Source organism: Dendrobates tinctorius, unplaced genomic scaffold, assembly GCF_039654945.1.
Source record: "Dendrobates tinctorius isolate UK_male_01 unplaced genomic scaffold, ASM3965494v1 ptg000016l, whole genome shotgun sequence".
In the NCBI taxonomy this organism is placed as follows: Eukaryota; Metazoa; Chordata; class Amphibia; order Anura; family Dendrobatidae; genus Dendrobates; species Dendrobates tinctorius.
The window spans coordinates 79289200-79314791 of NW_027361684.1; the positions used below are offsets into that span (position 1 = coordinate 79289200).

At 44.5% G+C, this 25592-nt stretch overlaps 1 long non-coding RNA gene across 1 annotated transcript in view; it reads left to right on the forward strand.

Moving 5' to 3' along the window:
• The first annotated feature begins 2173 nt into the window (after positions 1-2173).
• The window catches only part of LOC141078266 (uncharacterized), a 73556-nt gene continuing 50137 nt past the window's right edge, over positions 2174-25592 (forward strand). Inside the window, exons 1-2 of the long non-coding RNA XR_012227748.1 lie at positions 2174-2241; positions 2379-2542. This is a non-coding gene — a long non-coding RNA (uncharacterized lncRNA). The remainder of the gene's footprint in view (positions 2242-2378; positions 2543-25592) is intronic.

Here is a 25592-nt window from a genome sequence, read left to right on the forward strand (position 1 = left end):
TTCACCCACAGGTTCCTCTTGTCTAGTCAGTCTCTGGAAGCTTGGAGGGGAAGCCTTTTCAGGAGCAACTGGTCGAGGCATGTCGAAAACTTTACGGAAGGCCACCAGGAAGGCCCCAGGCTCATGACGACAGGGTCTCCTGCTTCCCAAAGGGGACAGATCCAAATCAAGGCATCACCAGCTAGGTAGGACATGATATATGCCATCTTGACCCGGTCAGAGGGAAAACAAACTGCATTCTGCAGGATGTAGTGCAGGCACTTTTTCAGGAACCCTTGGCACTCTTTGGGGTCCCCATAGAACCTAGGCGGCTCTGCTGGGTCGTGTTCTTCGTAGGCCAGGAGCTGCTCATAGATGGCCTTGGAGACTATGAGTGGTTCAGAAGTCTCCACAATTGGAACCACACAAGGCGGAACAAACTCTTCCGGTGGCTCACACTGATAGGGAGAGAGTTCATGACGCTCTGCGAGCGGAAGGACATGGGACTCAGCGGGGACCATAGCCTGTGCAAACTGTCCCGCTCGCGCCTTGGCTGAATGGCGCGAGTCTGGGGTTGTGGCCCCACTGTGACACAGACCAGACTACTCTGGAAGGGGCGTGACTGCGACAGCTACCTTGGTCTTCACTGGAGCCTCTGATGGTGAGGTCAGGCTAGTGCGGCAGATAGCTGTCGGGTGCCACTCCAGGGTGGTGTCTGGCTGTGGCTGCTGATCCCACTTGGAGACAAGTCACTTGGACAGATGTGACTGACAGGCAGACTGAGACACCGGGCAAGAAGGTACGACAGATACAGGGCAAGCAGGTACGGCTTGGAGACACAGGACAGGCGGGCACGGCTTGGAGACACAGGACAGGCGGGCACGGCTTGGAGACACAGGACAGGCGGGCACGGCTTGGAGACACAGGACAGGCGGGCACGGCTTGGAGACACAGGACAGGCGGGCACGGCTTGGAGACACAGGACAGGCGGGCACGGCTTGGAGACACAGGACAGGCGGGCACGGCTTGGAGACACAGGACAGGCGGGCACGGCTTGGAGACACAGGACAGGCGGGCACGGCTTGGAGACACAGGACAGGTAGGGACCTGTTCACACAGCAGGTGCAGGTATGGATGCAGGCAGGCAGGAGTGGAATATGAAGGAACGGGTTTGTACCTGTTCACACAGGAGGTGCAGGTATGGATGCAGGCAGGCGTGGAATATGAAGGAGCAGGTCTGGACCTGTTCACACAGGAGGTGCAGGTATGGATGCAGGCAGGCAGGAGTGGAATATGAAGGAACAGGTTTGGACCTGTTCACACAGGAGGTGCAGGTATGGATGCAGGCAGGCAAGAGTGGAATATGAAGGAACAGGTTTGGACCTGTTCACACAGGAGGTGCAGGTGAAGGCAGGAGTGGAGAGAGAAGCTGCAGAAAGAGGTTCTGCAGCAGCAGCAGGAGTGGAGCAAAGCTGAACCACAAGGTCTGTGGAGAGAAGCTGCATCAAGAGGTTCCGCAGCGGCAGCAGGAATGGAGCAAAGCAGAACCACAAGGTCTGTGGAGAGAAGCTGCAGCAAGAGGTTCTGCAGCAGCAGCAGGACTGGATCAAAGCAGAACCACAAGGTCTGTGGAAAGAAGCTGCAGCAAGGGGCTCTGCAGCAGCAGCAAGAATGGAGCAAAGCTGAACCACAAGGTCTGTGGAGAGAAGCTGCAGCAAGAGGTTCTGCAGCAGCAGGAGCCGTGCAGACAGAGTGGCTAGAGTGCAGATGCACAGATAAAGCAGTGAGAGTGCAGATGCACAGACAGGGAGGACACAAGGAAAGACACAGCAAGGAAGGGAGCCACGGACAAGGAGAAAGGGAGACTGATAGACAAAGGTAAGACTGAGTTCATACAGAGAGACAGGGACAAAGACACAAGGACCAGGATATTCAGCCTCCTGGCAGGCAGACAAGGTACAAGGCAAGACAAGAAGTATTCCCCCAGAGAAGGAGAAACACAGAACAGGACCTGGCTTCCTCAGCTGCAAGACACTAACTGAGTATAGACATTGCACAGGCAATGTTTCAGTGGGAGTGGTGAAACTAAATAGTCAAGGGCTCCAGGTGATTGGTCAGGGACAGATTACCCAGGTGCACCCTGACTGCATAAGAGCCAGAGAGTTCAGGCGCCGCCCCCCTATACACACAGTCTGGAAACATGGAGAGCAGAGGCACAGAGCTGGCAACAGACAGAATTCACAGCATGGCTTGAAGCAGAAAGTAAGTTGGTGTGCGGGGGATGGGAGGCCATGTAGTGATGCCAGCAGGGTTGTTACAATTACATTAGGACTGTGTCCTTCAGACTTGTGCTTAGAACTCTGAGTTATGCAAGTCCTCGGTTCTTATTGTCTCCTCAGACTTCTGTGATCTCTTCCAGCAGATTAAGTCATCCCTTGGAGAATTCTTCTTGAACTATTAGTGAAGTCTGTTTGCAACAATTGCACCTGCTGCTGTTTAAACCACTCCCTGCTGTGAACATCTTGAGCTGTCATTGGAGACTTTTCGTATTACCTACACCTGTGTAAGTGCTTCAGATCCTACTTCTGTCCTCCTGTTTCTATGGCTTCCAGCGTATCCTGCCAGCATATCTGTTCACATTGCCAATTAGCCTTTTCCTTATTGTACCATGTGCCTGACAGTCTGCTGTGCAGACATCCGGGGTCCATGTGTCCATGCTGACCTGTGGATTTGTGTATCCATCTCAGTAGATTAACTAAACATAATCTTTTAAACATTAAATGTATTTGCCCTCCAGTATGTTTTTTACAGTATAAAGCCTGAAAAATTGTCTGATTTTCATCCCGAAAACTTGATGATTTTTATCCATATTGTCATCCGTGTGCCATCTTTATTTATACATCAACATTTTATAATGGACAGGATCAAATAAAGCTTCCTTGGTTACTAGGGTGTCTGTCCTTGTATGGTGCACTTATATAATGCTGGACAGCACACCTAATCTAATATTATAGGCATCACTAATAGGTTGTAAGCCAGAAACTGTGATCTACCTGTGTGTGACCAGTGCCCTATAGAAGCCTTTTTTGCATGCAATTTTAATACTAAGCAATCGCCCCCTCCATGAATTGGCAGGTTGTGAGTGGTTGTCTCATCAGTATTTTTGTGTTTTGTACCTGCGTTTCCTCCATTTTCCTTAAGGGGATTTGCTTCATCCTTTTACTGCATTAGATTCCGTGACCTGGGAAGGTAAACTCTGTTGCCCTTTCTTACTGCTTTAATTCTTGATTTTTTAGGAGGAATTTTAGTTCCTCTTTCTGTGGTTTTTCTTTTAATTTCAAGAAGATTCACAGTTTAATCATTTGATGCGACAACCATGTCTTAGCAACACCAACTACATCAATGTTAGGTTCTTTAGAAGGACGTAGATCTGGAGATTTATTCTGACAGAATTTTATAGGCTGAACTGGATGGACTAATGTCTTTTTTCGGCCTTACTAACTATGTTACTATGTAATGAGTTCCTCTATTAGTAAAGCATCAAGCTCTCCCATATTGCTTATTAAACTCACAGCATTTGTGCACATACTATATACTGTAGGCTTTTTTTTCCATTCTACATGACGGCACCACGAGAGAGGGGATCCGCCCAGCGAGGACAGGAAACCTTCAAGATAAAAGGGGCGGCTCCTCTCTCCGCATCAGTTGGTTTCCTGTCCTCGATGGGGAACCCTCAAGATGAAAACCTCTTGATGGAAGAAAGAAGAGGATGCCTGGGCCTGGGTCGGGTGATTAGTGGCAGGCACCGGTCTGCTACACCCGTCACCAGGTACCGGTAGTCGCCTCGGGGGCCATATACACCTATGCCCCCCCTGAGCGAGAGCATGGCCACAGCTGGGCACATACCCAGGTGAACGGAGTCAGCGAGGAGGTCCAGGGAGGCCACTGATAGTGTCCCTCCCTGTTGACATATAGTGGCCATGCAGCCCGGGAGGCACATCAGTGCCCGGGCAGAAGAGCTCCTCGGAGGCCACAGATTGTGTACCCTCCCTGTGAGCACCAGACACCGGACCCCGCAGCGGAGGTCGTTCCGCACATACCTGCGCCAGAGCAGGGAGATGGGGTCCACCATGCAGGTAAGAGGTGTCCGGGGGTCCCGAAATGCAGACGCTCGGCCGGGCCGCACCGGGAGGCGCGCGCACTGAGAGCGCGCATCATGGCCGACGAACCGGAAGTGGTGCGGCGACCCGGAAGTAGAGCGGCGCGCACGACACCACGGGGCCTGGGAGAAGCAGAAGGTGTGCACGGTCCCGGGAGGGGCACGGAGCACGCATGCGCGCGCACGCACGTCCACACAGAGGCGCGGCAGGTGCAAGACCAGTTGGTCTAAAAAAAAAAAAAAAAAAACTGCTCTCATTTGGCTCCTGCTAAGCAGCTGGAAGCTGGGGGCTGCTATTTAAACCGGTAGTGGCTGGCGTCACTACACCATTACATGGTCAGGTGTGACTGCTCTCAGCACAGCATAGCAGCAGACATATACGGCAGGATGGAGAGCCCCTCGCCAGAGCATATACAACCACGCCAGGAAGCGAAGGAAAGGCGGTCACGCTCACACGAAAAGAGCCAGACACGCCGCAGCAGCAGTGGAAGCCGCTCGGGCAGCGCACGGGCGGATCGTCAACGCAAGAAGGAGGGGTCCCTAGTCTCCTTGGGAGACAGTGAGAAGACCAGTCAGCCTCCAGATCCGGTACCCGTTTTGTGAAAGCGTCCGAGTGGTGAGTGAACTACGAGAAAGTCCAGTACTCTAATGTCTGTTCTCTTTCTCTTGTCTCCTCTCTTCCCTCTCCTCCCTCTCTTACATACATTGGCGGGGTGGAGTATAGAAAGTCCCTAAGAAAAGTGGGGGAAAATCTAAGAATAAAGAATGTGCTTTATGCAAAAGTCCCGTAGGAACAGCCTGGAATAAAAAGTTATGCCAGGAGTGTATTAACAAAACAATAGTGGAGGAGACTCCCTCATTCTCGGATAGTCTGAGGTCCCTAATTCAAACAGAGGTTTGTAAGTCAGTAAGTGCATTACAATCTGCGGACGCAGATAGGAAAACTAGGGGTAGATCCAGCCCCTCAGGGGTCTCTCAAGAAGACTATACAGGATCAGAGGAGGACTCAGAAAAAACGCACTATTCAGATAGTAGCTCAGATGGGGAAGATACGTTCCCAGTAGAATCTACGGATGAACTTATTAAAGCAATCAGATCTACCATGGGGCTGGTAGAGGAGCGAGCAAAAAAGACAGCCCAAGAACTCATGTTCAGTGGACTACAAAAGAAAAAACGTAAGACCTTCCCTATTAATGAGCAAATAGAAGAGCTCATAAAACGCGAATGGGAAAAACCAGAGAAAAAGTCCCAGATATCTAATTCTCTGAAGAGGAGGTATTCCTTTGAGGAAGAGGCATCCTCATCCTGGGATAGGGCTCCCAAAATCGATGTAGCGATATCAAAAGTCACCAGGAAAACCTCCCTACCCTTTGAGGATCTGGGGTTTCTGAAAGAACCGCTGGACCGGAAAACTGACAATTGCCTTAAGACAGCCTGGGAAACCTCGGCTGGGGTGCTAAGACCGGCTATCTCAGCTACGTGTGTGGCTAGGTCTCTAAAGATATGGGTAGACAACTTGGAGGATCAACTAGAACGTGGAGTTCCCAGAGAGTCAATTCTGGAAGCATTACCGGCTATTAGAGCGGCGGCAGACTTTCTCGCAGAGGCTTCTGCAGACTGGGCCAGACTAGCAGCAAAGTCAGCAGCCTTAACCAATGTAGGACGGCGCGCAGTATGGCTAAAATGCTGGCCGGGGGACACTCAGGCAAAGATGAAACTGTGCTCTCTGCCATGTGAGGGAAATTTCTTGTTCGGACCTGCATTGGATGACGTATTGGAAAAAGCGGGTGATACAAAGAAAAATTTTCCAAAACAACCATTTCAAGCGTTTTGGCGCTCCTTTCAGAGGGGCCGAAAATTCAGAAAGCAACAATTCAGAGATCAAGACAAAAACAATTCTGACAGGCGATACAGAGGAGGGAGAGGCTTCTATTTCGGCAAGCCCTCCAGGGAAGCCAAAAAACCCTCCCAGTGACGGTCCTTCTCAGGTGGGGGGAAGGCTCTCTCACTTCCTCCCAGCCTGGAAGAGAATCTCATCCAGTACCTGGATCCGACAGATAGTAGGGTCAGGTCTGGAATTAAAGTTCCACCATTGGCCACCACAAAAATTCATTCAGACTCCAGTGCAATCTTCTCAAGAAAGACAAGAGAGTCTGGAAGAGGAGGTATTGTCACTCATACAGAAACTCGTACTGGAAGAAGTTCCGGAAAAAGAAAAAAAGGAAGGCTTTTACTCCCCCCTATTTCTAATAAAGAAACCAGACAATTCCTGGAGGACAATTATAAATCTGAAAGGCCTCAACAGATATTTGATAGTCCCATCATTCAAGATGGAAACCATAAGATCTGCAGTGAAACTCCTCTTTCCTCGGTGTTACATGGCGGTCCTGGATCTCAAGGATGCTTACTATCATGTCCCGATCCGGCAGCAAGACCGCAAATATCTCAGGGTGGCAGTCCAGATAAAATCTCGGTGGCATCACTTTCAATACAGGGCTCTGCCCTTTGGGGTAGCAATAGCCCCCCGGGTCTTCACGAAATTAATTGCGGAGGTCTCGGCACATCTCAGGGAAAAAGATGCCCTGGTAATACCATATCTGGACGACTTCCTGATAGTGGGGAGAGATTTCTCTCACTGTCAGGAACAAGTCAAGATAGTGATGGAGACACTTCAGACTCTGGGTTGGCAACTGAACCTCAAAAAATCCAAACTGGAACCAACAATGATCCAGAATTTTTTGGGCCTAACAATAGACTCGGTGATGCAGGAATGTCGCCTCCCAGAGGAAAAAGAAGAAAAAATCTAAAACCTAATCAGGACAACATTAAGAAAGCCAGTAATGACTCTGAGGAAAGCCATGTCAGTGTTGGGATCCCTAACTTCCTGCATACCAGCAATAAAATGGGCTCAGTTTCACACAAGGGAACTTCAGTGGTGTGTATTACAAAACGATCTGAGGCTTCAGGGGCAGTTAGAGCAAAAGCTCACCATCCCGGACCCTGTACTCCAGTCACTCAGGTGGTGGTTACAGATTGAGTCCTCTCCAAGGGGAGTACCCTGGACATATACAGCCTCCAGAGTAGTCACGACAGATGCCAGCCCCTGGGGCTGGGGAGCCCATCTAGACACCCTATGGCTTCAAGATCCTTGGGCTCAGGACGAAAAAGATCTATCCTCAAACGAGTGGGAGCTGCTAGCCATCGAAAGGGCGCTGGAAGGTTTACTGACACACCTGACAGGACATCACGTGAAAGTCCTATCAGACAATTGTACAGCAGTAGCATATGTGAACCATCAGGGGGGCACCCGTTCTCGGTCATTAATGAAAATAGCGGGAAGAATACTGACTCTAGCGGAACGTCAGTTTCTCTCATTATCGGCCCTGCATATCCGAGGTGTGGACAACCTGAAGACAGACTTTCTGAGCAGGAACCGGTTGAAGCAAGGCGAATGGTGCCTAAAAGAGTCCATTTTTCAACGGATTATGCTTATGTGGGGGAAACCCATAATAGATCTCTTCGCCTCAAAAACCTACAGAAAGGTTCAAAAGTTCTGCTCTCTAAGTCCAGCAGACATGCCACTGGCGGTAGACGCCTTCAGGATAAAATGGACATCAGGTCTCCTGTACGCCTTCCCCCCGATATGCCTCATTCCATTAGTCCTGAAGAAGATCAGGGAGGACCGAGCCAGAGTAATTATGATAGCTCCCTTTTGGCCAAAAAGGCCGTGGTTCTACTGGCTAAGAGTGATGTCAGTGACGGACCCATGGGTACTCCCAGAGGACCACGACCTCCTAACACAGGGTCCCTTCAATCACCCTCCGAACTCCAGGTTGCATTTGACAGCCTGGAATTTGAAAGGTCACTGTTAGAGAAAAAAGGGTTTTCACAAAGGTTAATTTCCACCCTAATCAGTAGCAGAAAGCCAGTGACTACAAAAATATACGGGAGAATATGGAGAAAATTTTTGTCCACCTCAGGCCCAATACGGGAGGGAGAAGTACCGGTGAGGGCAGTGCTAGAGTTTCTGCAAAGGGGTTTAGACTTGGGCTTAGCTGTCAGCATCCTCAAAGTACACGTTTCAGCCCTGGCAGCATTATTCAACTATGACCTAGCAAATGATAGATGGGTGACCAGGTTTATCCGGGCCTGTACTAGGGCTAACTCTGTCCCATCTCCTAAACCTCCTCCCTGGGATCTAAACTTAGTCCTATCATCTCTAACAGAAAGTCCATTTGAACCACTAGACATGACATCAGATAAAGTGTTAACTTTAAAAACAGCCTTATTAGTGGCACTTACATCGGCACGTAGGGTGGGGGACTTACACGCACTGTCAGCAGACCCGCCATACACTCAGGTTATGGACAATAGAGTTGTCTTAAGATTAGACCCAGCATACCTCCCTAAGGTAGTGTCGAAATTCCACAGAGCTCAGGAAGTAGTCTTGCCATCCTTTTGTCCTAACCCCAGTAACAAGAAGGAGGAGAGGCTACATTGCTTAGATGTTAGGAGATGTATCCTACAATATTTAGAGATGACAAAACCCTGGAGGAAACAGAGGGCCCTGTTTGTTTCATACCAGGGGGCAAGGAAGGGCCTTAAAGCCTCTAAGCAAACTATAGCTAGATGGGTGAGAGAGGCCATCATACTAGCATATGGTAGTGCAGGCAGGCCTGTTCCAGAGGGCCTAAAAGCCCATTCCACGAGGGCCATGGCAACGTCCTGGGCGGAGAGAGCGGACGCCTCCATCGACCAAATCTGTAAGGCGGCCGCTTGGTCCTCTCCGTCTACCTTTTTCAAACATTATCGATTAGACCTATCTGCTACCTCTGATCTCACATTCGGGAGAAGAGTGTTACAAGCAGTGATCCCCCCCTAAAGAGAATACAAATCTCTGTAACTCTCTCGTGGTGCCGTCATGTAGAATGGAAAAACACGGGTATTACATACCTGGTAATGTGTTTTTTCATGAGACATGACGGCACCCTTATATTCCCGCCCTATTGATCACGTCATTAGTTGGGTGCATTATTAGTATTATACACTCCCTTGGTGTCGGAAATTTAACAGTATTAAAGTTGTATTATTTATGTGTACACTAACCTGCGGAGTTCCTCTCGTGCTCTGTAAAACAACTGATGCGGAGAGAGGAGCCGCCCCTTTTATCTTGAAGGTTTCCTGTCCTCGCTGGGCGGATCCCCTCTCACGTGGTGCCGTCATGTCTCATGAAAAAACACATTACCAGGTATGTAATACCCGTGTTTCCATTTTTCTGTAGTTACTTTCAGAAATGCAAATTCACAAAATTTTGTGGGTACATTAGTTTTCCCTGTCTGCTTGTAACACATCGATCTTCCTATCCACATATCAATCCTCCCCCACAATCCAATTCTCCTCCCTCCAATAAAATCTGACCATCTTCAACCTATCGCCACCTTTATTTTCAGCCTTGTTCTCTCCTATAACAAACAACCATCTACCCAAACCACATTACCCTTCCTCCAGCTACTAGCTGGGATGTTCTACCGACCATTAGGGAGAGCAGTATAAACTAGGGTTGCTATTATTGAGACAGAATTTTAAGTAAGTACTGGTAACACCGAAAGAAAAAAAGTTGTGGAATTATGAAATTCATAGGATAGACAAGCATGTTTAATGATATGCAAATGCTGAAAATATGGAAAAAAATGTCTTGATATATTTAGTAGAGTATGACCACCTCACACAGAAATACACTGAGATGATTTGAAAAAATAGCATTACCACAACCAATGCAATGTAACTATGAGCTGTATACCTCAAATGGAGACTGAAGGGGTCCACCTACCGTAAATTATGCCACTCCACACAATAATTCCAGGAGTAGGACCAGTGTGACTTGCCCACGTGTTGCTTTTAGATTCTAAGAAAAGTAGTCATCTATTTTGTATTGCAAGTGAAATTAGACATCACATACCAAGCCTAAAGCCTCAAACAGTGTCTACACAAAACATCAGAAGGCATTTGCACAACATTGGGCTGCAAGCCAGTCATTCTGCTACAGGTGTTCCATTGGCCTCCTGCCACCACTATCAAAGCCTATTATGGTGCAGAGCAAAACAACAATAAAGGCCAGAGTGGAGGTCAATTTTCTTCAGCGATGAGTCCTACTATTTTCTTGGAGGCCTTCATAAGTGACATAAAAGTGTCCAAGGTGACATTTTCATCCCGTGCTACCATGCTGCAACATCTCTGGGCATGTCTCCCCATAAGCACACCTGGGATATCATTGGCTGTTGCAATGGGAATCTTGATGATTTACGTGCCTATGTGCATTCATTGTTGCAGAACATTCCTCAGCCATTAATAAACTAATTGACAGCAGCCAAGATGTGCGAGTCTGTATATTTCTATGTGTGGCGCTCATTGATTAAATTAAGATGTTTAGAAAATTCTATTTCCAGTATTTCACCAGTTGTATACCATTACATGTTTTTCAGAATTCCACTTTTAGCATTGCAATTTCAATGTTAATAAGTGTGTGTCTATCTATTTATATATATGTCCATACTTAGAGATAAACAGATACACAAATATGCATAGCAAATTAATCTATTCCTCATAGAAGTGGCATCTGATACATCTGCTGAATACATAGATAATGTGATATTAGGTGAATATATTGTTTTGAATACAAATGTATTTTCAGAGCCAATCTTAAATGCAGTTTGAAATAAATATGGAATTAAATTTGGAGTAACATTGCACATGAAGTCAAATTTTAACAGAATGTTCTGCCAAGATGCAGTCTGAACATCTCTCCATATTAATCACTTTCACCTGTGATACATCATGCCTATCTTTTTTACATCAGACAATCGGTCTGCCTTCATAAGCGGTTTTGTAATACGTGCACTCACTTCAATTACTTGCCTTTTACAATCCCAGTAGAGGGCTCACCAGAGGTGTAGCTAGGGTTTTGGATCAGTGGCCCCTAACCAGGTAACCTTGATTACAACTGGGTGACGCACCCTAATAGTGGAGGAGAGCCTCAGCAGAGAACAGCGCTGTTGCTGAAAATAATCTCTATATAAAGACCAATATTGAGATTACCGCCATATGGTCAGTGGTAGATGCCAGTCCTACAGAACATATACGTGATTACAGCACAGACGCAGAAAATGACTTACCGCTTACGTTCTTTCTGATGGATTTGATTACTTTTCACGTCTTTTCCATCTGGCCCAGACCAACATGACAACCTCTTCCAGCCAGGACTCAGCTGCAGACATTACAACAAAGACACATTTCACATCTCATATTTTCATTATTGTCACCAATAGGACTATTTCCAAACTGCACAATCTGCTCATCCTGCTGATACCCCAATGCAGTCGCTGCTGCCATATGGGCCCCTAGTACTGCACCTATTTTGTGGCACTATGTGCACCCTAAATTCTAAAGCAACCCTCTAAAATATAGTAAGGCTGGGTGCAAGTGCCCTAGAAAACAGTGCCCACATTTTGTCCCCTAAAAAGTAATATTGCCCTGTGTGTGCCCCTTTGACAATCACAGTAACCTGAGTTCACCTATAACAATGAGTGCCTACTTTAAGTTTAATAATGTGCCTAGTCTCCCCCTGTACAGCTCCCCTATACACAGTATGATGCTCTCTTATACACAGTATAATGCCACCTCACTGTATATATACTGACCCCAAACTGTTTAATGGCTCCAACACTGTATGGTGGCCCCATCACTGCAATCTACACACTGTATGATGGCCCCCTAGATAGCCACCATATAGCATAATACACCAGATAGTCCTCAATATAGTATAATGTGCTCACTATAGATCTCCATATAGTATAATGCACTCCCCATAGGCAGACTCTATTTTGTGTCATTCATCCCTCATAGGCAGACTCTATATAGTATAATGTACTTCTCATAGGCCTCCATATAGTATAATGCACTCCCCATAATGCATAATGCACCCCCATAGGCAGCCTCTATAGCATAATGCAACCCCCCATAGGCAGCCTCTATAGCATAATGCACCCCCATACACAGCCTCTATAGCATAATAAACCCCCACAGGCAGCCTCTATAACATAATGCCCCCCATAGGCAGCCTCTATAGCATAATGCAGCCCTATAGGCAGCCCCTATAGCATAATGCAGCCCCATTGGCAGCCTCTATAGCATAATGCAGACCCATAGGCAGCCTCTATAGTATAATACAACCCCATAGGCAGATTCTATAGTATAATGTACCCCCATAGGCAGCCTCTATAGAGTAATGCAGCCTTATAGGCAGACTCTATAATATAATGCAACCCCATAAAAAAACTCACCTCTCTTCCTCCTGGTTCATACGCTGCTCCGAGCTCCCACACTTCTCTGGATCAGAGGCAATGAGTAGTGACGTCATCATGCTCGCTGTCAGTGTCAGCATCAGTGACTTCAAACTCTGACAGGGGGATGATGGGAGAGGGAGCGTAACGCTCCTTTTCTCATCAATGCAGTCAGCTGTATAGACATGCATCCAATACAGTTGATCTTTCAATGATGGGTGGGAGGCCCATTGCTGGCACCAGTGCCCCCCCAGGGGCCCCATAGCTGCTGAATGGCAGAGATACTGGGGCTCACCATCTCAAAATCTCTGCACTAAATCTACCACAAAGTTCAGCTATATTTGCTATTAAGAACTACATCTATATATATAGAATTGAATGCATGTTTGTATGTGTGTATCACCATCCAAACATGAAGCATCTTTCATTTCACCACAGCTGTTTAAAAGAAGCTGAACTGTGATTGGTTGCTATGAGCAACAGTTTTCATTCCAACCAATCAGAAAGCATCTTTCATGTCACTAGAGCTGTTTAAAAGAAGCTGAGCTGTGATTGGTTGCTATGAGCAACTGTTTACCCACTCCACAACACCTCAGCAGACACTGACCGGGTGGGTGAAATCTAGCATCCCCGGGAACATAAGCTCCCAGCCATTGTCTGCCCCCCAGAAAGGAGCAGAGCGCACATGACAGAAATGAATCACCCCCTCCCGTGCCCATATACCCAGCACACATCCTCCATTCCATAGGACATCTTCCCTCTTAAAAGGATCTCTGGTATGGAAGTTAGGGCAAAGCCCTCAATGCTCTGATTCTGACCCCAGGCTTCTATTAAAGGGATCATTGATATGGAAGTCAGGGAAAATCCATCCAGCGCTTTGGTTCTGACCCCAGGCCTCTCTTAAAGGGATCCCTGGTATGGAAGTTAGGACCGTTCCATTCAGCTCTGTGGTTCTGACCCCAGGGTCTCTTAAAGGGATCATTGGTAAGGAAGTTAGGGCAATTCCACTAAGCGCTCTGGTTCTGACCCCAGGCCTCTCTTAAAGGGATCCCTGGTATGGAAGTTAGGACCGTTCCACTCAGCTCTGTGGTTCTGACCCCAGGCATCTCTTAAAGGGATCTCCGGAATGGAAGTTAGGACAAATCTCTCAGTGCTCTGATTCTGACCCCATGCTTCTATTAAAGGGATCATTGGTATGGAAGTCAGGGTAAATCCATCCAGCACTTTGGTTCTAACCCCAGGCCTCTCTTAAAGGGATCCCCGGTATGGAAGTTAGGGCAATTCCACTCAGCATTCTGGTAATGACACCAGACTCTCTTAAAAGGATCCCCGGTAAGGGAGTTAGGGCAATTGCCTTCAAATGCTCTGGTACTGACCCTAGGCACTCTTAAAGGGATCTCCTATATGGAAGTTAGGTCAAATCCCTCAGCGCTCTGATTCTGACCCCAGGATTCAATTACAGGGATCATTGGTATGGAAGTCAGGGAAAATCCACTCAGCACTCTGGTTCTGATGCCAGGACTCTCTTAAAGGAATACACAGTATGGAAGTTACGACCGTTCCACTCAGTGCTCTGGTTCTGACCTCAGGCTGATGGGATGATGTGGGATATTAGGGGTAGTAGTTCAATGGCTCTGGCTGATGGGATGATATGGGATATTAGGGGTAGTAGTCCAGTGGCTTTGGCTGATGGGATGATTTGGGATATTAAGGGTAGTAGTCCAGTGGCTCTGACGGAATGATGTGGGATATTAGGGGTAGTAGTCAGGTGACTCCTACGGAATGATGTGGGATATTAGTGGTAGTAGTCCTGTGGCTCTGATGGGATGATGTGGGATATTAGTGGTAGTAGTCCAGTGGCTCTGGCTGACGGGACGATGTGGGATAGTAGGAGTAGAAGTCCAGTAGCTCTTGCTGACGGGATGATGTGGGATATTATAGTGAATGTGGCTATGTGGAGTGGACGGGGCCATACACTCAGCTTTATATATATAGATATAATCATTATAATTTGTTATTATTAATCATAGTTAATTATTATGCCCGGGCAGCGCCGAGCTCTTCAGCTAGTTATATTATAAAACTGAAATGTATTAAATTACTGTGACTATTCCTATGAAATTATAACTTAGTTTATGTTTCCTTATGTCAGATCATTTTAAATATGGAAAATATTCTAGGAATTATATCATAGGGTTTTCAGGCATTGCATGACAGAAATATCAGGGAGTAATTGTGGTGGCAGTAAAACAAGCCTAGATTTCCCACACGTCCCCTCTTACCCTGCTCACACTAAAATGACAGTATGAAAAATTACCTCTGACATTTGTCACACTTTCAATGAGAGGGGGGACTCCCAATATTTTGGGGGGAACTTTTGCTATGTAACATTTTATTTTCAAATAGCTTCACAATAATAACTGACTTGTATACATGGTGAGCATTAAATTGGAACATAAAAAACAAGTTATTTCATATTCAGAACAGTTTTGGAGATAGTGGAAGGTCTACTTTTATTTTATGATTTTATTTTTGTGAATTAAATGAGGAATAGAATGCCAGTGAAATGTGACGCTGACAGATAAATGACAAGCTTCATACATCCACCATCTCAGTGTCTGCTACAGATATAGAACTAGGTAATTACTTCTCTAACATATAATTTCAGAGTTCTTTGTGTGGGATAATTTATTAAAGGAAAGGAATAATGACCTAGAATATCTAGATCAACTAAAGCTGCTTATTTCTAGGGAATAGATGTTCTATGTTTAGAAAACATCCCACACTTATTGGATGTGACACCAGCAGAGCTTACATCTTTACTTATGGTTTTTGTGTTGGTGGCAAATTGTCAGAGTGATTCATAAAAAACAGACTTATCTTCCCACTACTGAGAAAGATCACAGATTGTCTGGTGCCTTAAAATGAATCTTCACATAAAATAGCTGTCAGTTACACATGAATATATCTAAGTCTAAGGCCGGAGTCACACTAGCGATTAAATCGGACGAATGCAATGCGATAAGAAATCGCATTGCATTCGTCCCAATGTTATTCTATGGTGCTGCTCCCATCATCCGTTTTTTGATTGGATCCGTTCCTCGGACCGAGACGATCGCAGCATGCTGCGATTGTCACCGATTTTTGGATCGGAATCGCCAATGCAAGTCTATGGATGCGATTAAAAATCGCATTGAAAACGCACCACACGTGTGACTTGCGATTAAATCGCAAGACTTCTCCTGGTCAACAGGAAAGAGCATCAGGCATTGGCATTGGATGTCAATTTGATGCTTAGGCTGTGTGCACACGCTGCGGATTGTGGTGCGGATTCATCGGCGCGGATTTTGTAAAATCCGCAGGTGAAACCGCAGGTCAAAAGACCTGTGGTTTTACCTGCGGATTGCTCTGCGGTTTTGCCCTGCGGTTTTTCATCTCCTCAATGGAGGAGATGGCAAACCGCAGCAGAATCCGCAGAAAGAATTGACATGTCAAATCTTTCTACGGATTGAAAACCGCAGATAATCCGCACGGAAAATTACGCACCGTCTGCACTGCGGTTTTTGATTCCCATAGGGAATCATGGTACTGTACACTGCAGCAAAAACTGCTGCGGGTCCGCAGCGGCCAAATCCGCTGCGGAACCGCAGCAAAATCCGCAGCGTGTGCACACAGCCTTAGATGCGAATAAAATCAGTTCATTGCCGGAAAATGGGATGACAGACGGATCTCTGGACAAGAAACCTTTGTGCGATTTCGTACCGTTAAAAATCGGACCGATTTTTAAAACGTTGTGTGTGACTCCAGCCTAATATGTATTTCCTGTGCGGGACTGCGGTGCCTAGGGTCCACCAGTAAAATTGATTCTGGGGGCCCACTGACTACCTAAATACATATATTACCTGACCTCTGTTCATTAAACGGAATCTGTCATCAGATTTTTGCTATGTAATCTGAGGACAGCGTGAGGCAGAGGTTAAAACACTGAATTCAGCAATATGTGACTTATCAGGCTTGGTGTTGTTGCTTATTTACAAAGAAGGTTTTATCACTAGGACATTATCATTGCCCCCACTAGCTGCAGCATGCAAAGTTATAAAATAAAAATAAAAAAAAATGACAAAGGAAATGCTTGAGGGTGGCAGGGAAAATGTATACTAAATTATGAAATATATGAGTAAGTAAAGGTAAAAGTAATAACCCTGCGACCAAGAAGTAGTGACAAGTAGTGTTGAGCATTCCGATACTGCAAATATCGGGTATCGGCCGATATTCGCTGTATCGGAATTCCGATACCGAGTACCGATACTTTTTCAATATCGGCTACCGGTATCAGAAGTCCCCATAATGCAATGAGCCACTGTTGTGGCTGTGATTGGCTGCTGAAATGATGTCATCATGATGCGCGGTCTGTGCGCATCACGATGCGCGGTCTGTGCCGACTACGGGGGGTCCTGTGCCGACTGTCGGGGGTCTATGCCGGCTGCCGGTGGTCTGTATGGGCCTCTCGGGGGTCTGTACAGGCCTGTCGGGGGCCTGTGCCGGCTGCCGGTGGTCTATACAGGCCTCTCGGGGGCCTGTGCCGGCTGTCGGTGGTCTGTGCCGGCTGCCGGGGGCCTGTGTCGGCTGCCGGTGGCCTGTACGGGCCTCTCGGGGGCCTGTGTTGGCTGTCGGTGGTCTGTGCCGGCTGCCGGGGGCCTGTGCCGGCTGCCGGTGGTCTGTGCGGGCCTGCCGGGGGTCTTGTGTGTGTGCAGGCATCATCTTGTAGTCCCATCGGGCGATGTCTGCTACAATGACAGTGATTGACACATTAGCCAATGATGGGACAGTAGTAGTCCCATCATCCGGCTAATGTGTTGAATGTAAAAAAAAAAAAAAAAACATACTACATACATACTACATATATACTACATTCATACAACATACATACATACATACATACTACATACTACATACATACTACATATATACTACATTCATACAACATACATATATACTATATACTACATACATGCTACATATGTACTACATTCATACAACATACATACATACATACTACATATATGCTACATATATACTACATTCATACAACATATATACTACATACATACTACATATATACTACATTCATACAACATACATACTACATGCTACATACATGCTACATTCATACAACATACATACATACATACTACATACATGCTACACATATACTACATTCATACAACATATATGCATACTACATACTACATACATGCTACACATATACTACATTCATACATACATACTACATGCTACATACATGCTACATATATACTACATTCATACAACACACATATATACTACATTCATACTTCATATATACTACATTCATACAACATACATACTACATACATGCTACATATATACTACATATATACTACATTCATACAACATACATATATACTACATACATACTACATATATACTACATTCATACAACATACTTATATACTACATGCATGCTACATATATACTACATTCATACAACATACATACATACTACATACATGCTACACATATACTACATTCATACAACATACATACATACTACATATATACTACATTCATACAACATACATATATACTACATACATACTACATATATACTACATTCATACAACATACTTATATACTACATGCATGCTACATATATACTACATTCATACAACATACATACATACTACATACTACATACATGCTACACATATACTACATTCATACAACATACATATATACTACATACGTACTTCATATATACTACATTCATACAACATACATACATACATACTACATACTTCATACATGCTACACATATACTACATTCATACAACATACATATATACTACATACGTACTTCATATATACTACATTCATACAACATACATCCATACTACATACATGCTACATATATACTACATTCATACAACATACATACATACTACATACATACTACATATATACTACATTCATACAACATACATACATACTACATACATGCTACATATATACTACATTCATACAACATACATATATACTACATACATACTAAATATATACTACATTCATACAACTTACATACATACTACATACTACATACATGCTACACATATACTACATTCATACAACATACATATATACTACATACGTACTTCATATATACTACATTCATACAACATACATCCATACTACATACATGCTACATATATACTACATTCATACAACATACATACATACTACATACATACTACATATATACTACATTCATACAACATACATACATACTACATACATGCTACATATATACTACATTCATACAACATACATATATACTACATACATACTAAATATATACTACATTCATACAACTTACATACATACTACATACTACATACATGCTACACATATACTACATTCATACAACATACATATATACTACATACGTACTTCATATATACTACATTCATACAACATACATACATACTACATACATGCTACATATATAAAGGAAAAAGTTTTTTGTCAGCTCACCAAACCGTAGCAAATGCGAAGTCTGGAGGAATGCAATCAATCCTGGGCGGTGCAGGGAACTTGGATTCCGGAAAATCTTGTAGGCACAATACTTGGGAGATGTTCCAAGTATATGTAGCATAATACTTGGGAACATCTCCCAAGTATTATGCTACATATATACTACATTCATACAACATACATACATACTACATACATACTACATATATACTACATACATACTACATATATACTACATTCATACAACATACATACATACCACATACTACATACATGCTGCATATATACTACATTCATACAACATACATACATACTACATACATGCTACATATATACTACATTCATACAACATACATACATACTACATACATACTACATATATACTACATTCATACAACATACATACATACTACATGCTACATACATGCTACATATATGCTACATTCATACAACATACATACATACTACATACTACGTACATGCTACACATATACTACATTCATACAACATACATGCATACTACATACTACATACATGCTACACATATACTACATTCATACAACATACATACATACTACATTCTACATACATGCTACATATATACTACATTCATACAACACACATATATACTACATACATACTTCATATATACAACATACATACATACATACTACATACATGCTACATATATACTACATTCATACAACATACATACATACTACATATATACTACATTCATACAACATACATATATACTACATACATACTACATATATACTACATTCATACAACATACTTATATACTACATGCATGCTACATATATACTACATTCATACAACATACATACATACTACATACTACATACATGCTACACATACACTCACTGGCCACTTTATTAGGTACACCATGCTAGCAAGGGGTTGGACCCCCTTTTGCCTTCAGAACTGCCTCAATTCTTCGTGGCAGAGATTCAACAAGGTGCTAGAAGCATTCCTCAGAGATTTTGGACCATATTAACATGATGACATCACACAGTTGGCGCAGATTTGTCGGCTGCACATCCCTGATGCGAATCTCCCGTTCCACCACATCCCAAAGATGCTCTATTGGATTGAGATCTGGTGACTGAGGAGGCCATTTGAGTACAGTAAACTCATTGTCATGTTCAAGAAACCAATCTGAGATGATTCGAGCTTTATGACATGGCGCATTATCCTGCTGAAAGTAGCCATCAGATGTTGGGTACATTGTGGTCATAAAGGGATGGACATGGTCAGCAACAATACTCAGGTAGGCTGTGGCGTTGCAACGATGCTCAATTGGTACCAAGGGGCCCAAAGAGTGCCCAGAAAAAAATTCCCCACACCATGACACCACCACCACCAGCCTGAACCGTTGATACAAGGCAGGATGGATCCATGCTTTCATGTTGTTTACGCCAAATTCTGACCCTACCATCCGAATGTCGCAGCAGAAATCGAGACTCATCAGACCAGGCAACGTTTTTCCAATCTTCTACTGTCCAATTTCGATGAGCTTGTGCAAATTTTAGCCTCAGTTTCCTGTTCTTAGCTGAGAGGAGTGGTACCCAGTGTGGTCTTCTGCTGCTGTAGCCCATCTGCCTCAAAGTTCGATGCACTGTGCGTTCAGAGATGCTCTTCTGCCTACCTTGGTTGTAACGGGTGGCAATTTGAGTCACTGTTGCCTTTCTATCAGCTCGAACCAGTCTGCCCATTCTCCTCTGACCTCTGGCATCAACATGGCATTTCCGACCACAGAACTGCCGCTCACTGGATTTTTTTTCTTTTTCGGACCATTCTCTGTAAACCCTAGAGATGGTTGTGTGTGAAAATCCCAGTAGATCAGCAGTTTCTGAAATTCTCAGACCAGCCCTTCTGGCACCAACAATCATGCCACGTTCAAAGGCACTCAAATCACCTTTCTTCCCCATACTGATGCTCGGTTTGAACTGCAGGAGATTGTCTTGACCATGTCTACATGCCTAAATGCACTGAGTTGCCGCCATGTGATTGGCTGATTAGAAATTAAGTCTTAACACACAGTTGGACAGGTGTACCTAATAAAGTGGCCAGTGAGTGTATACTACATTCATACAACATACATATATACTACATACGTACTTCATATATACTACATTCATACAACATACATACATACTACATACATGCTACATATATACTACATTCATACAACATACATATATACTACATACGTACTTCATATATACTACATTCATACAACATACATACATACTACATACTACATACATGCTACATATATACTACATTCATACAACATACATACATACTACATACATACTACATATATACTACATTCATACAACATACATACATGCTACATACTACATACATGCTTCATATATACTACATTCATACAACATAGTACATACTACATACATACTACATACATACAACATGCTACAGACATGCAACATACATACTGTACATACATATTACATACTGCATACATACTACATACATACTGCATACAATACATTCAAACATTCATGCAATACATACATAGACATACAGTACATATAACATAGAGTACATACTCACCATCACTTGTCACTTTGACCCCCGAAGCCAGTGTCATCTATAAAAAATTAGAAAATAACAAACAAGTGATATACTCCCTGATCCGCAGAAATCCACAAGGGTCCCACGCCGATTTCCTGTGGAAAACAGCAGCATCAGCTGATGCGACCGCTCTCTAGGGGCTTTAATTATCCAATGATGGGAAGTAGGTATCCTTCCGCACTGTATTCCTCCGCCACTGTAAAAAAATAGTCCCTAGTCTCACTTTATGGCAAAAGCTGCGTGTGAACTTTCTCACACAGCAATGTAGTATATATGCAGTATGTATGTAGTATATATGTATGTTGTATGAATGTAGTATATATGTAGCATGTATGTAGTATGTATGTATGTTGTATGAATACAGTATGTATGTAGTATGTATGTAGTATGTTTTTGTTTTTTTACATTGAACACATCAGCCTGATGATGGGACTACTACTGTCCCATCATTGGCTAATGTGTCAATCACTGTCATTGTAGCAGGCCTCGCCCGATGGGACTTGTAGTCCCATCGGACGATGCCTGCACACACACAAGGCCCCCTGGCAGGCCCGCACAGACCACCGGCAGCTGGCACAGACAACCGACAGCCGGCACAGGCCCCCGAGAGGCCCGTACAGACCACCGGCATCCGGCACAGGCCCCCGGCAGGCCCACACAGACCCCGCCCGCACACACAGACACGCACAGTGTCCGCCCACGCACCGCCCACACTCTTCCCCCCTCCCGAACAGGATGTACAAGGCAAGAAAGGGGTTTTTTTAATTCCGATATTTCTGTCCCATTGACTTGAATGGGACTTCCGGTATCGGAATTGGCGATACCAATACTTTTTGGAGTATCGGGCCGATCCAATCCGATCCGATATTTCTGAATATCGGATGGTATCGCTCAACACTAGTGACAAGTAGACAGTCGGGAATTGAAATGAGCAAGAGCCACAGAAAAAACGACCATAAAGTCCCGTATATTGAAGTATAAAAATTCACTAATTTATTAGTTAAACAGGTACAATAACAAAGTTTTTTCAATAAAAATATATTACATAAAAATACCATACAGATAAGGGCGCACCTAGGAAGAAAGGTACTAAATGAAAAAGCCAGGGGGATATGCAAAAACAGGTATCAAGTGCTGAAAAAAAGGCAAAAACGATCCTGACAACGATACGACTTGGTAGGGATCATTGCTGCATCGCTATGTGGTCGCTGGTGAGATGTCAAACAGTCCGATCTACCCAACGACTCAGCAGCTATACGGCGGGCCGTAGTGACCTCTGTAACGATTTCGGCGGTCGTTGGGACCCTGTCACATTGCAGCTACTCTGACGATTCACACCTCGATGAGGGATTTACTGTGTGACGCTGTATTCACACAGGCTTGGATTGCGTTCCCTTTTTCACGCCCTCTCAGCTCCGATTGGTGGTCGCTACCACATCCTGATTGATGGCCTTGCCTTTAAAATAAGGTGATATAGTAGCACTTCAGTTCTTTGTTCCTGACTGCGTACGTCCTTGGCTTGCTGAACTTAGTATCGTTCACCAGCTGTCCTAGTAGCGTTCATCGGCTGTGACTCCACGTCAATTGATCTATTATTCAACAGTTCTTCAGACACCTAAACTCTGTGTTCACGGTAGGTATCTTTGGGGTCTCAAATGCGTTTCCATTTGCTTAATTTATAGGACACCTAACAATTATCTGCTATTCTTGCTCTGGAGGGAGGGCTTGGCTTCTAACTGAGTACATATGCTTTTGTATAGTCAGCCATTTTAGTTGGACAAAGCACGTTTACTGGCACGCCCGCTAATGGAATGGTATGCAATTTTGCATCACACGTTGCATGTAGTTTTAATATTTGCAATTTTGGTTTTGTTGAAACTTTTATAATATTTTTCCTTTTTTTTCTTCAGTTTGCGCCATCATCAACAATGCGCAGTGTTCTGTTGTGGTGGCTGCCTTGTTGGTTGCGGAAGCTCTGCACCGAGATGAGTCCCAGGTGTTGGAGATGCGTTCTAAAAGAAAACGTCTCATGTGGACCAGAGAATGGCTGCAGAGGAGGTTCGAATTGTCCCACATGCAACTAGTGAGAGAGTTGCAGGACAAAAATCCACATGATTTCCAGAACTATCTGCAGATGTCTGAGGAATCGTTCATCTATTTACTGGAGCAAATTACTCCACTTATTGAACAGAGGGATACAAAACTGCATGCTGCCATCCCGGCTGATGAAAGATTGGCAGTCACTCTGCGATTCCTGGCCACCGGACGTTCACTTCAGGACTTGCATTTTTCTGCTGCTATTTCAAGGCCCCTGCTAGGCGCTCTTATTCCAGAGACTTGTAAAGCTATTTTCAAATGTCTACGAAGCTACATGGAGTTTCTAAATATGGAGGAGGATTGGAAAAAGATGGCCTCCGATTTAGAGGAACATTGGCAGTTTCCTAACTGTGGTGGGGCTTTGGATGGCAAACATGTCCGCATCACACAACCACCCAACAGCGGGTCCTATTTCTTTAATTACAAGGGCTATTTCAGCATCTTCCTGATGGCCCTTGTGAACGCAAATTATGAATTTATTTATGTAGACATTGGCATGAATGGAAGGGTTTCTGATGGTGGAGTTTTGGAGCATACACATTTTGGAGAACGTTTATTTAGCTCTGACCTTCATTTGCCTCCCAACTCCGAGACTAGAGGAAACCTGAACTTTGTTTTTGTCAGCGACGATGCCTTCCCGCTTTATCCAAATTTGATCAAACCGTTCCCCCAAAAAACTCTAACGGGTGAAAGAAGGATTTTCGACTACCGCTTGTCAAGGGCACGTCGGGTGGTTGAAAATGCCTTTGGGATCATGGACAATCATTCCGTGTTTTGCACACACCTATAAACATGAAGCTGGAATCAATTGACTCTGTAGTGTTGGCCTGCTGTGTGCTTCATAACTTTCTTTGGCGGCGAGATTGGGGTGCGCACTGTCCGCCTTGGTTCGTGGACTCTGTGGACCAAACTAATGGCGAAGTGCAGCTGGGTGATTGGCGTTCAAACGAACCTGCAAATGCATGCCTTCGACCATTTGGACCCAGCAGATACACCCACGATGCCAAGACCTGCCGTGACAAGTCCTGCGATTATTTCAATGGTCCTGGTGTTGTTGCTTGGCAGCATCAGCACTGACTACAATACCCTTTATTTTTAAAGTGTTTAAAAATTTTAACTTTTTTGTATAATAAACTAAGTGTTTTAATTAGAAAAACCTTTTCTTCCCATTCTTTGTGTAACATACATTTTCAGGTACATAACAATCTACACAGATACACACACATATATACCGTTACCTAAATAAACACATACTTACACACATACTGATAGGCATACATATATATTCTTTATCCTATAAATATGTTCCTATTTTACAAAATTACTGTTTTGGGACACAGTAGCATCTCCAGTGCGACCAACCGAATGGCAACGGTTCCTTCGAGAACGCAGTAGCGTCCTCTAAACCGCCGCATGTCAATAACACCGTGGGTGGAGCTGTTGCGTTGTGGGCGGGTTTTGTGACCTTAATGCGGCCTAGCTTGTTTGCTGAGGTGGTAAAATGGCAGCTAGGAGGCGTTCTACTCCCTGGGGGGACACTGAGGTGCGCTATCTCATCAGGGAGATGGATGCATGAAATTATGCCTGCACCCAACAACATGAGCATCCAGTCCTCCACAAACAGGCAGTGCTGCGGAGGATTAGAAGGGGCCTGGCCAGAAGGTTTGGTGTCCAGCGCTCCACAATGCAGATTAGGAAAAAGCTAGCAGATCTGCGGTACAGATCAAGCAACCGCATCGCCAGCGTCCGGGCCCAGATGGTCTCCCATCGTGGTGAGTGCACATTCCCAGATTCCCTGTACAGTCCCTGCAAAGGCCAGCACAGAC